Here is an 18,585-nt window from a genome sequence, read left to right as displayed (position 1 = left end):
TCCAATCATAGCAGGGCTTTCAGCACCACTGACCAACCTTATAGATTTGTCATCAGCTCTTCCCCTCACTTCCTGGCCTTCAAAACTCCTCTAGCTGCACTCTGGCTTCAGGCCATTTATTTTTTGGGATTAATGTAATGGTTATTTGTTCCTGGGCACTTTCAATTTTGGCCAAATTTTGACACATTTGCAGCAATTCATGAGTCATCTACTCAAACAGATAATGTGCACCAGTGCAACAGAGTGAAATTACTAAACCTAATCATCGTGCTCCTCTACTTACAGCTTCTTGAAAATAAGAATAGTAATAATAATAATAATAGATCAAGTCTAGAGAGGTAGATTTTGGAGTCTTTAGCATATAGATCTTAATGGAAACTGTATGAGTGAGAAGAATCCCCATTTTCATAAATGGATTTTCTTTTCATAAATATTACCCATACATAGCATTTTTCATAAACATCACCCATCAGAGTAGTATTTCACAAGTTCATTTCTATGCTTCAAATGTAAGAGCTCAGAAATTCAGTTTCTCATCCATACACCATTCACAGTGTTTAAATTTTTATTTAATGGAGAGAAGACATTATCAATCATTTCAGAAGAAATGCTCATAGGATTGAACTTTTGACCTCAGATGTGCAGGGTTGTTATGTACAATACATTAAGAGAGTAGATTTCAACATGAAAACCTAACGCCTTTTCAAAATACATAAGATTCTCTGATGAAATTACAAACATCCCCCTCTTACAACTACCTTATTTTTAGTATAGGACTTTTCAACAGTAAATTCATTCTCCTTGATGTTTAATCCTTCTCAGAATCATAAGACACATAAGTTAACAAAATGTTGGCATGATAGAATTTCATTCAAGATGAATAATATATCTGACACCGTAATTCTGTAAGAAGGCTCATGATTCAGTATCACCCAACTTTTTAACCTCACGTCGCTGCTTTTACTTCTTTATTTATGCCCTTGCATATACCAATACCTGAATTTGTCTCTGCTTCTCTAATTCTGACACTTGCTAGTAAATGTGCTAGTCTGCAGTTTGTCTTTTCATTTGTAAAGGAAATCAATGACCAGAAGAGATTCTCAGGGCATTCAGTGTAGGTTCATTAGATCAAACAAAAAACTAGAATTTCCCTGAGTTAACAGAAATTTTCAAAACTCCTCTAGGTGCAGTCTGGCTTCAGGCCATTTATTTTTTTGAATTAATGTAATGCTTATTTTTCCTCGGCACTTTCAATTTTGGCCAGCAGGTACTGATTTCTTTCATTGTGTATTCATATGAGCTGGGCAATCAGGAAGCCATAATATATTAGGTCAGTCAAACTTCGAGATTCATTAATTTTTCTCTTTTTTAAAAGTAATTAATTAATTTATTTTTGGCTGCGTTGGGTCTTCGTTGCTGTGCGCGGGCTTTCTCTAGTTGCGGCGAGCAGGGGCTACTCTTCGTTGCGGTGCATGGGCTCTAGGTAAGCAGGCTTCAGTAGTTGCAGCATACGGGCTCAGCAGTTGTGGCTCACAGGCTCCGCGGCATGTGGGATCTTCCCGGGCCAGGGCTTGAATCCATGTCCCCTGCATTGGCAGGCGGATTCTTAACCACTGCACCACCAGGGAAGTCCCAATTTTTCTTTTTATTTCTGCTTCTAGAAGAGTTTGTCTTTATGATGATCAGTGTAGTGTCAGAATATGATATAGTAGGAATGAGGAATTTTACTCTAGAAGTTTAAGAAAATTCTGTAACCGAAAATGTATCCTTCAAAAGATTATAAAACATGTTCTACTATTTGTCTTCTTTGTTGTCTCTCACAGGTAGTGAAAGCACACATCTGAATGATGTCATTTTAGATTTATAAAGGGGTGACCTTAACCTTTCAGAACCTACTCTGTTTATAAGTCAAGAAGCTTCTATATATATTTAAGGGGAAAATGTCTGTTAGACATATACCTCATGAGCAATTGCAATATGTTTCTGTGTCAGAGAGTTAATGGAAATGCCTCAGGTATTAAACCAAAAAGTGAATCATTATGACAATTCAAAACATTAATTGAGGTAATTATAAGGAGATCATAGTTTGTATAGAATTTAGTTATAATTTATACAATTATCTTCAGTTATACAGAAAAAAATAATGAAGCTGTTTATCTGAAGTATTTACCAAACTGAATACTGCAGCTACAGAGAGGCTACACATAAATGCTCAAAATACCAATTTGAGCTGGATCTGCCACAAGTCTAGTTGTGAGCTAATGAATTCCCTGAGGACAGAGTGGTTTGGAGAGAATACAAGACTTCTAAAAACACAACATAGCGCCAAATCAGATTATTTAATTTTGACTTTGTTTGAAATGAGTCTCATGTAAGTATAATCGCTAACCTCTAGCACGAACCTCCAGTTGTAAATCAGGAAGGTATTTCTACACACATAAAATAGGAAATCTGGTTCCTGACTCTCTTAAGCTGAATAAATAGGATCGAATTTCATCTACAGATCAATGCAGCAAGGCATAAGACATGAAATTAAAGGGGGGAGACAGCATTCTACATATAAACTTTTCTGTTTCTTCTTTGCATTCCCAGAAGAAATATAAGTAAGATTAGAGTTTGTTTGCTGGTGTGTGTGTGTGTGGTGTGTGGTTTTGAATACTGGCTTTCAGCACAGTCTCTGGAGCAGACTTTGGGGTTTGAATTCTGCCTCCACTGCTTTACACAGCTGCATGACATGGTCATGTTGGCTATTCTCGTTGCCTCAGCTTCTTTACCTGTAAAATGAGATTGTAAAGGTAATACTACCTACCCCATAGGGTTGTTACAAGGATTAAGTGTTCTAGTAGCTGTAAAATGCTAAGAACAGTGTTTGGCATAAGATAAGCATTATATAAATACCAGCTATTATTATTGGTACAGGGAAATGGAGTATGATTCAGGTGTATTAGTCATCGGGGTCCAAAGGAACAAGCAAAGGTCAGAGGAAAGGTCCTACTTGAGTACAATCTCTGTCTCGTCTTTGGGTTTGGTTTAGAAAGACTGACTGATATCCGGAGGGGCCATAATTGGTTAACCTGGGAGCAGTTTGAAGTCACTAGTGCTCTCCTTAATTTGCTGATTCCCCAGCTAATACCTTTTGTTCTTGGAAATCTGTCTTGGGATTTCAGCACATGTATTAGAATCCAAGGTGTGTCTGGGTGTGCTTTAGTTATATTTTCTCATGATAGTAGTCTCACTGTGCATTTAATATGACTTACATATTTGAGACCCATTGTTCATTTCGAAAAAGGAGGCAAATCCCAGAAATGTGATAATTTAAACTAAATATCTCCTTTCTTACATTTGATCTATAATTTTAAGACTGGAATAGTAGTCTCCTTCCTTCACATGGAAAGACACAAATGATTATATAAAATTATACCCATTCACACATTTTGCCGTTACAAATCAGTAATGTACTGCACTATTTAACATGTATTTTATTGTCTTCAACATATTTTTGGTCATGGAAATTAAAGAATACTTCAAGTTTGGACAACATGTCATAGTTTAACATCAAGTGAGAGGCGTTTTTTCCTACCTACAAGTATCCACTTATAAATCAATGAATTGCTATTGAAAATATGTTTCTTCAGAGACCAGTCATATCATGTTCTCTGTGCTACTATACGATTACCTCTTTATTTATCTGTGCTGCTGAGTTAATTATAAAAATGCTTGCAGTGAGCAAGCGTTTTGCTTGCCTAGTCAGCATCTTAAACTAGATTAATCTTCTAGCAACACTTAATGGAAACTAAATCACACATCAACATGCTGTAACAATATAATGATGAAACAGCAATTGAATCACTCAATTAACTCCCTGATAAATATCGAAAATATATTTTGCTCCTATCATTTAAAAGTCAAAATAAGCCTTTCTCCTTTCTTTCTGCCTGCCTTTAACAAATGGCTAAATTCTGGAGAATGAATGTCATGAAGTGCATTTTGCATACAAGGTAAAAAGAAAAAGCGCTTAATTCAGTTACTGACTGAGCTTCCAAAACAAAGGGGTACCATCTTTGATATCATTTCACAGGTAATGTCTCCATTCATAGATAATATAGAGTTGATGGTTAAAACTATATAACTATAAATACATATATACACATACATTACAGTTAGTTCATTTTCTGTCTGTATAGGAATTGTTTTCAAAGTATTTCCTGTTATTACTGGATTGGTGGTTGATGCAGACCTTGCTTTAAGGGTTTTAAGTACCAAATTTCCACAATCCTGATGGGTCAAATTTTCTGTTTCATTCTAAATGCTAGGTTGCTCACTCAATTGCTCAACCTACTGAGTAAACTATGAAAACAGTTATCCAAGCCTCAGTCATTTGGCATGTAATCTAGAATTTTCCAGTTTTATGACTATGAACATACCTAGTGTTATAAGAAGATCCTAAAGAGAAAAAAATATCAACATTATACATTTCTGATTAAAAGGCTCCATGATGCTAGAGCTAAAAATACCAAGCTGGGCTTCCCTGGTGGCTCAGTGGTTGAGAGTCCGCCTGCCAATGCAGGGCACACGGGTTCGTGCCCCGGTCCGGGAAGATCCCACATGCCGCGGAGCGGCTGGGCCCGTGAGCCATGGCCACTGAGCCTGCACGTCCATAGCCTGTGCTCCGCAACGGGAGACGCCACAACAGTGAGAGGCCCGCGTACCGCAAAGAAAAAAAAAAAAAAAAAAAAAAAAATACCAAGCTATACCAGTTGTGCCTCTTTGTTTTCTCTAAGCGTATAATACAGCTGAAGACGTAACAGCTATATAAACTTAGCCCTATAAAGTAGAATATCCCAAGAGACCTAAAGACAGTGGGAAATGTGGGCTTCAGAGGAAGTGGTTTGAAGGACAATAGGAAGGATTTCTGGTGTTGGTGATACTTGAGTTAAGTTTGAATAAGAGAACTTTAATCACCAGATAAAAAAAGGATAATTTCAGGCAAAGGAAATTGTGGAAAATACTCTTTGGACTCTATTTACGGCAGTAGCACCTAAGACAATAGAATAAGAGATTATGATATATGGGCAGGAAAGGTGAAGGTAGACAATTTCCTTGATTTAGAAGATTTGGACTTGGATGAAGAGATTAAGCCTCCAATGAGCAAGGATTTGCTGCTGCTTCCAGGAGAGGTGGAACAGGACATGAGCATGAGTGTTCCTTCTTACATTCCTTCCGTGGCCCAGCCTCTTACCCCTGGAATGAAGCCAAGGCCCACCGGAAAAGGAGCAGACAAAGGGAAGAGATGGAGATGAAGTTCAGCCCTTCTCACTTGATGAAGAATTTGATTATGACGCTCTCCCCCCAAGTTCACTCCTACAGAGATAGATGCCATCAAAGAGCTATGCAAGCAAAAGAGAAAGAGCGCAGAAAATTTTTGGAGGGAGTTCAAACAATCCCAACTTTAAGTTTCAGTAAGGTTTGATTACTAAATGCTTCTTTTAAGAAGAGTATAGCTAGGGACTTCCCTGGTGGCACAGTGGCTGGGAGTCTGCCTGCCATTGCAGGGGACACAGGTTTGAGCCCTGGTCCAGGAAGATCCCACGTGCTGTGGAGCAACAAAGCACATGCGCCACGACTACCGAGCCCACAAGCCCACATGCCATAACTACTGAAGCCACACTCCACAACAAGAGAAGCCACTGCAATGAGAAGCCCGCGCACTGCAACGAAGAGTAGCCCCTGCTCTCTGAAACTAGAGAAAGCCCATGTGCAGCAATGAAGACCCAACACTGCCAAAGATAAAATAAATAAATAAATTAAAAAAAGAAGAGTCTAGTTAGTTTTAATTTCATGATATTAACGCAATGTCTTGACGATCATATCAGAATGTAAATCCCTTATACATAAATTACGTTTAATTTTTTACTTTTATAAATGAGAGTTCTGAATGAAACAGATGACAGTGGAAAAAAAGAAAGAGATCTGTAATCAATTCTTCACTATTAATTTTATGTGTGACCGATTTTCTGTATTTCCAGAAGCTTACAAAATAATTTATGAAGGGCTTCCCTGGTGCCGCAGTGGTTGAGAGTTCGCCTGCCGATGCAGGGAACGCGGGTTTGTGCCCCGGTCCGGGAGGATCCCACGTGCCGCGGAGCGGCTGGGCCCGTGAGCCATGGCCGCTGAGACTGTGCATCCGGAGCCTGTGCTCCGCAACTGGAGAGGCCACAACAGTGAGAGGCCCGCGTACCGCAAAAAAAAAAAAAAAAAAAAAATTTATGAAGACTTTATGTGGTTTTTTAAATTGTTTCCTCACTTTCCTCATTCTTCTCTTTATAAAATTTAATCCAGGTGAGTCTCACCCAATGTAGGACGAAAATAAACATAAATTTAGCAAAAATAAATAAAATAAATAAAAATACAGCAAAATAATATAAATTTATACAAACTTATAGCTTATCAATATACAGAGCAACTATATTTTTGCAACAGCAATAGTAATTAAAATATAATACTAGATCTCACCTGTTGAGGGCTAAGTTTCAGCCACTTTACATGTATTACCCTCAGGATAACTTCATATAAGGTGGCCATTCTTACTGTCACTGTTATATGATTAAGAAACGTGAAGCATAGCAACGTAAATAGCTTTTGCTTTAGGTCCCAGAACTAGTAAGTGGCAATGCTGGGAGCAAGCTGGCTCCAGATGCCAGAGTGCTGAGCCATGGTGCAGGATGCTTAAATAAGATGATGCTCTTGAATCAAACCTCCTCTTTGAGGACAGTAGTTTTCATCTCTGGCTGCAAACTAGAGCAGTATTTAAGCAGTATAAATGCCATGCTTGCACCAAACAGTTTCCGATCCAGTAAATTGGTATTTGGTTGAGTCTGTGTTTCTGTACTTTTAAGAAGCTCCACAGGTAATTCTGATGAAGATTTCCGGGGCAGTGAACCTTGAGGTAGATTCTTTGTTAGCCCGAAGCATTGTGGTATCTAATAGACATGTCACATCCTAAACTAATTTACTACATTTCATTTGCCACCCTTCATTAGTTCGCATAAGGGCAAATTAAAGTTGAATGAACCAAGACAAATATTTCCAATATTTCTTTTGATGTACTTTACAATGAATCTTAATTTGGGAGGAATAAAATGTCTATTTTTTAAAAAAATAATAGAATTTTCTTATTATGCATCTTTGTGTCTGATAAAAATTAACTTCCCATCTAAGAAGTAATCCCAATGGAACCAGAGTTAGGTGAACATGACACAAGCCAACAATCATATTTTACCTTAAGATTCGTTACAGGTAGCTAAAAGAGAAAAAGCAAACAAATTCCTTCTCTGAAAAGATGTTGATAGACGAATTTGCATAACTGGGGCTTATTAAGTAACTTAAAATTTTAACTCTGGGACCAATAGCTACTTAAAACTGGAAAAGAGAATGAAAAAGTTTTTTTAGAAGACACTAATGAAGATTGGTAAGGATGAGAATTTTTTAATTCAATGTTGATCTCGTTTCCTACATATACTACAAAGTTGGAGGGATGAAAATGTTAGTATAGAAAGAGCAGTGCTTATTTGTTGTTTGTTGTTTATTGCTCTAAGAAATATCATATATTGATTAATATTAAAAACTCACTGCAAACTTAAAAGTTTATTGGTTAAGAAAAGTGATGTATTTCTTGATTAAAAAAATAATTTTTCTCTATTAAGCAAGATATCAGCTTCGAAAGGCAGATCAGTGCCATCTAGTGGCCAAATAACTTAAAAGATTCTGATTCCGATTCTGATGTTCGGTAGACGGTGCCTGTCATACAAATCTACACTGTACATACATACATAAGTATAAATTTTAAAGTGTATATTTACTTCCTAAAGATATTTAGTTCAGTGTATAATAAAGACATATATACAATAATTACACTAAAATAAAATTTAATATTTAACAGTTTAATAAGAAATGAGAAATCGTGTGTCTAAGACATAGACATGTGAAAGATAGAAGAAGGCAGCTTTAATGGATAAACAAGCCCTCATATTGGAAAAGTATAATAAAAATGTTTTCAAAAAATAGTAGACTAAAGATGTTTCTAGTGTCAAGATTGTGCTTATATTATAAATAGTATGGCTAACAATTCACAATGAAAAAAGAGTATTTGTTTTTCTGTTTCCTTATAGGAGACACTAGGCAAAAATTGTATATAATTTCAGAACATGATATTTAAGCTAGAGAAGGGGAGAGGTTACTGAGTAAAATACTTAGTAGCCATGAGATTTTATGAATGGTTATGTAATTCCTCTCACTGTAGATCCTGAATAATAAGATAAAAAAGTATTCCTCTCCAAATGTTCATGAACTGTCTTATCTTGAGGAAAAGGGAATGGACTAGATGAAATTGAGTTTTCTTTCAGACTTTAATTGTATTAAAAACCAAGTATCCTCCCTCATAATTCATCTTTTTGGTTTTGAGATAATATGCCTATTTGACCCAGCTGAAGTTCTGCCTTTTGTTAGTTCTTTTCCTGAGACTCCAATGAACTTCACAAAATTTTTCTTTGGGGGAAAAATCTAGGCAAAAGGATTAATTTAGCTAACAATGCTATAGTATAAAAATCTCTGTAGGAGCTTTTCTGACCTATTCCAGGGACTCTGACAACTCAAATGCCGGGATGATAAAAGAGCTCTTCATAGCCCGGGAGATAAGGGAAAAACCCATCACATCAGACCCAATTGCTCTTAGAGGAATTCCAAAGAATCCGAAGTAGTCCCAATGTCTAAAAATGCCACATTTTCTATCTAGAGACTATGATCCAGAAGGGTACAGAAAGTTGACTTATCAGTGATGTAATTTTCTCATCCTGATGAGGATGGCTTTTACATGTTCCAAATGAGCTATCAGAACAGGGGAGAGCCATTCTTTTGCTCAGCCACTCGGAGCAAACAATATGGTTACATGAAACACAGGTAGGAATAAGGCCAGCCATGCAGCTTTTCTTGCCCCCAATCTTAGCCATGGTGGTTTTTCTTGGCCAGCCTCTGAAACACAGAAGCCGTGGGGATTTCTTTCCTTTTCTGCATGTGACTTAAAGCACTTTGTTCAATTAGGCACTTTGTTCCTTTCTTGCCTTGTATTCAACATGACCATGAAACAAAAAGAAGGAAAGAAGTGTCGGAAACTGTGGTAATGCTGCCTTTTGAAAGTTATCTTTAATTTTCTCACTGATAATACCAAAGATTTTATAACTTTTAAGAAGCCATTTTTACATGGACTGTCAGATTACACATCATGATTCAAATATAAATGAGAATTACATGGTTATGTTTCCTCAACAAATTTTACTTGAAAGGCCATATAATTAAAGTGTACATAATTAAATCATGACTACTGACTCTTTGCAAATAGACCAGTGACACTAAGTCCTAGGCCTACGTGTAGAGATACAGATACAAGTCCTACGTACGTGCACATTCACACACATGTAAGCACACACACATGTGCACACACATATTTGCCCTTACATTTCTTTTATTATTCTGACTTCCAAGTTGAAAGCCCCAATATCAAGTTTACAAGAAAAACAATAATCATTTTAGTGATCATTTTCCAAGAAGCAATTTTCATAAGAACCATAATCCAAATTTCTCAAGGGTTAGAATGTAATAAAAGTTAAAAAATAGACCTTATGTTCACCTTAAATATGGTGAATTGTTAAGTTCTAGAAAAGAGAAATTCTAAGTCATTGATAATTATGTATTTTATCATAATTTTATTATATATTCTCTATGCTTCAATGATGGTCTGACAATGGTTTTGGTTTTATCATTTGAATTTTATTATCACATTTCAGAAGTACCTTCATTTGGTTTAAAAACTAATAATTCTGGGCTTCCCTGGTGGAGCAGTGGTTGAGAGTCCGCCTGCCGATGCAGGGGACACGGGTTTGTGCCCCGATCCGGGAGGATCCCACGTGCCGCGGAGCGGCTGGGCCTGTGAGCCATGGCCGCTGAGCCTGCGCGTTCGGAGTCTGTGCTCCGCAACGGGAGAGGCCACAACAGTGAGAGGCCCACGTACTGCAAAAAAAAAAAAAAAAAAAACCCAAAAAACCCCCCAAAACACCCTAATAATTCTTCCCTCATTCTACTCACATACATTTACCATACTCGGATTGTTTCCTTTCTTCCAATTTCAGTTTTATTTACTTATTTTTTTACTAATAGATCTCTCCTTCTCTACCTTCTATCTATGGAGAAGCAGACATTACCAGGCCACTGTTTTTTGTTTCTGTCTAGGTGCCAGTGTGGAGCAGCTGTGATCACAATCTGGGATTAATGATCCAATTTTTGTATAGTTTTGATTCTTAACCGCATTTTTTTACATAATTTTATTATCGAAGAAGGTCTTGGCATCAAGAACCTGTACCTAATATTTCGCACAGATATTCACGCTAATCATGTGTTGGAAAACTTAACTTTAACATCTTTAATAATCATGTACACCTCCTGAATGTATATTTATTTTCTAAGGAATTGACTGAGGATAGAATGTGGTATCTGATACAACCCTGAAAGCTGTGAGAGTCAACCTTCTTAGAAATAGGACCTCTTAGGGGCTATCTTCTGTCCTCATTCCTGGGGGCAACTTCCATTCTGGCTGAGTTCTGAAATAATAGCTTCAGTCATTCTTCATTCTAATGTTTCAGTTTTGTCACTCAATTTCCAAACATACTTGAATTTGGATTGCATCAGAATTTCTAGTCCTCAGAATCTTTTATATCTTCTCCTCTATTGGCTCTCTTTGCTTCACTTCCTTTCCTCTCCCAATTGAAGTCCAAGCCTCACCCATGACCATAACCCCCCTTTACCAGATTTCTTGATATTCCTTCTCACTTGCTTGGCAAAGCCATAAGTGTGTATCAGTCCAGCTCTTGGCCTTCACACCTGCACATCCCCACTACATTCACTGTCAACAACCTTAACTTGGCCCTGAATGAGGACAAACAAATGCAGTTCTGGGGCACCTCCTAACCCTACTGCTCATGGTTAAAGCTTTGCCTGCCATCTGCCACTCGGTTTGAAGTCTTGGTTCCTTCACCTCTTTACTCTGTCATCAGAGGACCTTTAACTTTATAAACAAATAGAAGTCATCACAGGAAGGTGCCACCGACCTCCTCCACTGAGTCTATCAACTTGTATCTTTACTTCTATTTAAATTATACTTCCAATCGGGATTCACATATACCTGTCCCACTGGGGGTATGGGAAGACAGAAGTCTCCTTTAAACTCAACACCCCCTTTTCTGATTTCACTCTTCTACTTCACTATGAAACTTCTTAAAAGAAGTGCTCTCTCCAGTTCACCTCTGACTTGCCTCCCCACCTACTCCCTCTGGCCTTGACATTCACCACTCCACCGGAGGTCCTCATAAAAGTCACAAACATCAGCTCCCTGTTGAAAGAATCTTATCTTAGTTGCTCTCTTGGTAAGACTTAACAATGTTGGATGCTCCCTACTTACTCATCCCCTCTCTTTCCTTTGCTCTCTGGACTCTGCTCCCTACAGAATGTCCAGCACTCAGCAGGGACACAAAACATACATAATGGCCACTGATAAATAAGCATTGCATAATTTAACAATTAATACATGAATGAGAGCCCCCGAGTCAAAGTCACCACTGTTTTCACACAGTTTTCAGTCGTCCCAATGGTCACTTCACTCAAGAAACAGGTGGAGCCCTGAATTCCTTCTAAGGCAGTTCATTTCATATTAGATTCCTGGGAAGAGGCTAAAACCACATTAGTCTCTTGAGCATAGTCTATATTTAGGATATCCTAGAAACAGAGGGAAGCCCTTATGTTTACATTATGTAGCTTTCAAAGCTGTTGCACTTGGTCAGAAATAGGAAACAGAAATGGTGAAACATTTCCATGAAGGCTCAAATTACACTATTTTGCAAAGTTTAACTTTTGCCTGTCATAATCCATAAATTACAGCTATATGTTATAATTATTTAATCTACATTTCTTGTTAAACATCTAAATTATGTCACTTCATCAATTTACAGGAATTATGTGATTAGGTATAATTATCCTAAATAGCTGAACACAATTAAAAAATCTTACATGCAGGAAGTGTCATGTATAATATGTTAATTTTTTTCTCTTGTTTCACTGTCGTTGGTATCTATCAAAATAAGATAAAGCCTGGCTCACTTCGAATGGGATAAGGGAATTTCCAGCTTTAGGTGACTTCTGGCTCGGGGGCCACCCACAGCGACTCTTTCTTTACAGTAAGCACATTTTCAGACAACTTGTACAGTTAGAGTCCCTGAATCTTATAACCAGTAGTATCAACTGCGATGATGCTTTGGTATTCAACCTACTGCTTGAAGGTTCTATGCAAGACTAAGAGTTGGAGGTTTACCTTTAGATTTCTCTGCTTTCCTGGCCTGCCAGACTGCTGTCTATTCCCCTTTCCTTGTGAGGCAGCGATGTGTATTGGGTAAGCTCAGTAAAGTAGAGAACTGGTTTCCTAGAATGTGTGACCTTGAACAGTCTTACAACCTCTTGACAACTTTGCTTCTCTATCTAGAGAATATGGATGATGATAATGGACAATGAATGTGGATAATAATAGCACCTCTTAGTGTAGATTTGAGCACATAGTAAGTGTACACTACTATTCAAGTCTCAGATTAAAGACCGCTTCCTCAGAGGCCTTCCCTGATTAACACTTTCCACCCTTGTCACACTTTGTGATTAGGTGCTGTGTGTTTATTAGTTTAATATTACTCTCTTTTAAGAGGCTGTGCATTTCATGAAAGTAGACAGGATTATGCTTGTTTTGTGCCCATGCCCCGCCTGTCACACAGAGAATGCTGAAGGGATGTGTGAATGATATATGATTCCTTTCTTTTCTGCCCTTTTCTCTTTGTCTTTCCTTTGTCTTTTCCCACAACCAGATGGTTGGTGTGTATTTCATAGTTACCTGATAAACTCATTCATACCAAAGTCCTAGAGACTCTGCCAGGATCCTAAGAGAGACTTCATGGAAAATAGCTTTCTAAAAATATTTGCAAACTATTATGCAAGTGATAGATGCTATTACTACCACCTGCACATTAAGAGAGTCTATTGTGTTTGCAATCCATGGAACCAGAAACTCTGGTCTTAATGACCAGCCCAAGGGCTGGTGACAGAGTTTTCTGGGTGCTCAGAGCTCCGACAAACCAACCTCCTAAAACTCTGCCAGGTGTGAGGCTATTACTCCCGAGAGCCAGGCTTGTTCTAACCACAGGAACTTGTTCTGTTGCTGCAAACGTCTATTTCGCTCTCTCCCTCAGGCACCCTTTGCAGCCTGTCTCACCAGGCTGTCCTCACTCCTCCCCACATCCGACTCTGATTTCAGAGTGTGGTTTCAACTACCTGTTCTGATTTGGACTATTTCAATCCACTTCCACTGTTTTTGCTCCTTTCTCCTTCAGAAAGAAATTAAATACAGGTGGGGCGCGTTTTATGCACTTAGATACTCCACAAAAGACTAAAACATCCGTTAATTGTTTACCATACAAAAGGCTTGTTTTTTCAAGATGACTCACAGAAGCAATGCCTTAGGTAATACCTGCTCCTGCATGCTTTTTAATCTGATTTGATTAATAGATGTTTAATTTATACAAAACTTCGCAAGAACACACCAATTTTGCATAACTAATACCTTCAAATACCCTGTGATTTCATATTATAACAGTCACAGAAGTCAGCTTCCACAACTTATAGGGCAAACTAAACAGTGGGAAACACATTAGAAAATCTTGTTCTGTGTGTGCATTATCGAAATTAACATGACTTAAACCAATCACGCCGGTTAATATAAAGACACAAGAGATCTACAAAACTCAGTTCAGGAAGGTACTGTCTCTCTATTTTTTTTTTTTTTTCTTCTCTCTGCTCTAAAGTACAGCAAGCTGTAGAAAATCTGCAAATCCTTAGTCACACTGAAATCTAAATTCCCCATGTAGAAAGAATACAATATGGGAAAACCCAAATAAGTTCCATATGTGAAGTCCCTTTGGCCCATTTACACAAGCAACTTCCCTTACACATTTTGGGAAAAGTCAGCTCATTGTACTTACTGAACACCAAGCTTCCAGTCTGAGTATAATTCTCAATATATTTTAATATCAAGAAGATGCCTGGATCCGGACTACCAAAATCCACAGAAAAGAAGAAAAAGTAACCAGAAGTGGTTTCTTTCCTTTCCTGACTCTTCCTTCCCTGACCTCATAAAATTCTCACAAAGGTAGTTAAAATAATCCTTTGCTTTGATTTTCCCAAGCATGATACGTACACACCTGTTTCCTATTTGCTACATTGTTTGTGGCATTTGTGGGTCAATGAGCAAACTTCTCAGAAAATTTTATTAAACAGTTAGGTTTTGTTTAACCAACATGTGACCATTTTCATGGTCCGCTATTTCTTGCAAATTCTAAAAAGTTTTTTTTTTTTTTTTTTTTATGGCGGGGGTGTCTTAAATGACTGTGCAGATTTCTAATCTATTTCTAATATTATGCTATTGCAGCAAGGCCACTGTAATACAAAAAAATGATGTCACTTATAATTCTTAAATTTGATTAAAAATGAAATCTTTACCAAAAATAATTGATTAAATTGATAGTTTAAAAAATTTTGCATATAGTTGCTAAATTTTAAAATTAGGTAAATATAGGTAAAATATATGTTAAAAATATGAGGAAATTTTCAAGGCCTGATCAAAGTGGGAGAGAATCCTGCCATGCTTAATTTTTTGAACACATAGAAGTTTGTAGTTTGTATTTTCCATGTTTATATTTCATTTGAAGAAAAGGAAAAGAAATTATAAAACCTATTCTAATGCTTAATTGCTTCTTTGAATAATAACTCACTTTTGTGTGACATTTTATATACATATCTATCTGTCTATCTACCTATCTATCTATCTATCTATCATCTATGTATCTATCTATCATCTATCCATCTATATATAGAGAGTTTCATTTTATCCTTACCACAACCCTAAGCACGGGTAGGACAATTATTATATAACCTCCATATTTTCTGATATGGAAACAGAAACTCAGTGGGCTCAATGAACAGCCCAAGATCATACATCCACAAAGTGGCAACCTTGGGATTGATATTTAAGTCTTTCCAATGTACTACATTAATTACTTCTCACCTTCCCTATTTCTTTAACAGAATGTTATAATTTATACTCAATGGAAAGAAATATTTAATCAAACTGCAAGATATATCTTCTGGAATCATATTTGAATACTTATTTCTAAAAGGAGGGTAGAATCTAAAGTTTCAAATGAATATAAGCCAATGTATCCTTTAGAGAATTTAGAGACATGTAAGAGAAATTAAAGTATCTACTGTATAGATATATTCCATTTATGTAGAAGATGGAAAATGATGCAAAAGAAAAAAGAAAGTAGATAAGAAAAGCTGTTATTCATAGTAAATACTAATCCAGCTTAGGAAATTTTGATTTCATATAAAGGTACAGAACACCAAAATACAAATGCACACATATAAACAAAAAAAAATGTTGGTTTTTGAAGGAATATGAGGTGTAAGGGGTAATACACAGACACTGAGGATTAAAAAATTGCAGGAGGACAAAATAATATATTTACAGGCTTTTATGAAGTGAATGTTTGTGTCCTCTCCAAATTCATACATTGAACCATAACGTTTGGTGGCTGTATTTGTATGGGGCCTCTAAGAAAGCAATTAAGGTTAAATGAGGTCATATGGATGGGTCCTAGATCCAATAGGATTAGTGTCCTTAGAGGAAGAAACAGCAGAGAGCTTGCTCTCTCTCTGCCTCTTGCTAGTGTGCAAAGAAGAGGTCATGTGAGTACACAGTAGAAAGGTACCCATCTGCAAGCCAGAAGGAGAGCTATCACCAGAAATCAAATTTTCCAGCACCTTGATCTTGGGCCTTCCAGCCTCCAAAACTATGAGAAAATAAATATTTGTTGTTTAAGCCACGCAGTCTGTGGTATTTTGTTATAGCAGCCTAAACAGACTAAAAGAGAGGCTGAAGTTATATTTAATACTAAACTTTAATTTTTTTAAACAGACAAGTAAATCCTTACTCCTTCATCTTTATTAAAAAAATAATTGTTCAATATTTGTAACTAGTAAGAAGCAAAGCCAATGATGTCTGCTTCAATTTGCTTTGTGCTTAAAGTATTAAATTATAAAATATGTTTTTGATCCTATATGTAAGCTATGTGTCTCTTGACTAGGTCACCTGTGTACTCTTTATATTTTTTATTTTGTCTTACTTCTGACTCAGAATATATGTACCAGATGATCTAAGGATTATGTTCTCTTTTACAGCACTTGGAAAACTGCGTTATTAATTCTGACCAGCTTAAAGAGAAGGGGAGTAACAAACCACAAATATTTTTCTATTGTCATACTTTGCAAGCATAGCTATATCATCCTGTAGTCTACAGATACACACAATGACTACAATTCTACAGAGAACGATAACACATTGTCTAATATTGACTGAATTTCTGCCATTTCCCTAAAATTAGAGCTTTGTAGCTGATATTCAGTATTTATAATGGGATAGCCTCCAGCTTATTTGAGGAAGATCTTCTGAAATGAATTTATTTCAGAATGACAATTTATTTAAATAATGACAATTTATTTCAGAATGACAATTTATTCCAGACCCTGACTGAATTCACTTACTTTCGTGTCTTCCGTGGATATAAAGCCAAGAGGGAGCATAGCCTTCTAAGGATCTTTTAGTTCAATAAAAGCTCCCACATGCAAAATTCAGCATTCTGGGACACAATGTGTGGATTTAAAACATCCCTTGGGGATCTTTAGATCTATAAACCAATCAACTGATTACCCTTATCCACTTATGCTATTTTCTCTCATGGATCATTTCCATCTGGGGCTTTAATTGGCTTTTTATCTCATATTGACTATACTTAATAGGACTATCATTCTTATTTTCTATTTAGTAATTACATCATAAGTTTGTATTGAAAGCAAGAGCAAGTCTCAGTTAACTGTTGAAGAACTACATAAAAAAGTGATGGGAATAGAAAGAGCTTTTTAAAAAGTGGAACAAAAGAAAAAGTATTTGTCATGGAGCCTCTTAGGGGTGAAATTCAAAGCTCCTTCATTCAGTGCATAAAGGCTGATGTTTCAGCTAAATTTAATTTGTCACCCAATTCCAATGACAGTTAACAAATATGTTAGTCCCTTGTGGAATATGTAAATGAGTATCTAGTTAAGATTCTGAAAATTTCATAGACACCTGGATAAAAAATATAATAAAATAAATATTCTTACAGCTTATACATTCTTTCACATGGAAATGTTAAAAATAAAATAATGAGTACCTTTTTGAAAATAAGTCTCTCTTTAGAAAGAGGAAACCTACTCGCGAGTATTTAATAACATTGACCGATGAAAATAATTAATTTTTAAAAAGAAGAAAGACATAGTATTTGAATTTCACGTTTTTTGGAGAGACAGCCATTAAAATATAAATTATTTTCATCTAATTGGATAATATGTTGAACCATAAGACATTTTAAGTAGCCAAACATAAAATGATTAGTTGTCATATAAGTTGTCATTAGATCTACAAGCACTGACCACCTGTAAAATACTTTAATGGTATCACTGTTTAATTTCAGTATTTAGTCTTATGCAGCACCTCAAACTCATGATTTTTAATTTTTTTTGAAGTTATTTAAAATCAACTCTGTTGGAATAATGGTTGGGCTTTATTCCATTTTTTCATATTCATATTAATAGAAGGTATGCCTAAGCTATCTTTTTTCAGGCTTTTCTTTGTTTTTTTTTTTTTTTAAAGAGGAATGCTGGTCTTATGTTTATTATTTTTTTTTAAATTTATTTATTATTTATTTATTTATTTTTGGCTGCATTGGGTCTTTGTTGCTGTGCACGGGCTTCCTCTAGTTGCGGTGAGCGGGGGCTACTCTTCGTTGCGGTGCACGGGCTTCTCATTGCGGTGGCTTCTCTTATTGTGGAGCACGGGCTCTAGGTGTGCGGGCTTCAGTAGTTGTAGCACGTGGGCTCAGTAGTTGTGGCTCGCAGGCTCTAGAGCGCAGGCTCAGTAGTTGTGGCGCACGGGCTTAGTTGCTCTGTGGCATGTGGGATCTTCCTGGACCAGGGTTCGAACCTGTGTCGCCTGCATTGGCAGGTGGATTCTTAACCACTGCGCCACCAGGGAAGTCCCCAGGCTTTTCTTGATAGTCAAAAATGGCTTAAGTTTAATCCCTGGAAAGAATCTGTCGGTCTCTCCAGTAGCTTTCAGAGGACCAGCATTTTAATGTCATATGCAACCAGGAGACATATATTACACCAGAAGGTTAGTTTTAGGCAGTGAACTTAAGCTTTATGGTTCCTTGTTCTTACAGAGGACATACGTATTTAAAGAGTATTCTTAATATAACTTTTGCATTTGTCCATTCTTTGATTCATTTATTCAATATTTATTTATTCAGTACTGACTGTATTCAAAACATAGTCCTAAACATCACAAGAAAACAA

This window comes from Tursiops truncatus, chromosome 4, assembly GCF_011762595.2.
Source record: "Tursiops truncatus isolate mTurTru1 chromosome 4, mTurTru1.mat.Y, whole genome shotgun sequence".
NCBI lineage: Eukaryota > Metazoa > Chordata > Mammalia > Artiodactyla > Delphinidae > Tursiops > Tursiops truncatus.
Note: the sequence above shows the minus strand (reverse complement) of the source record.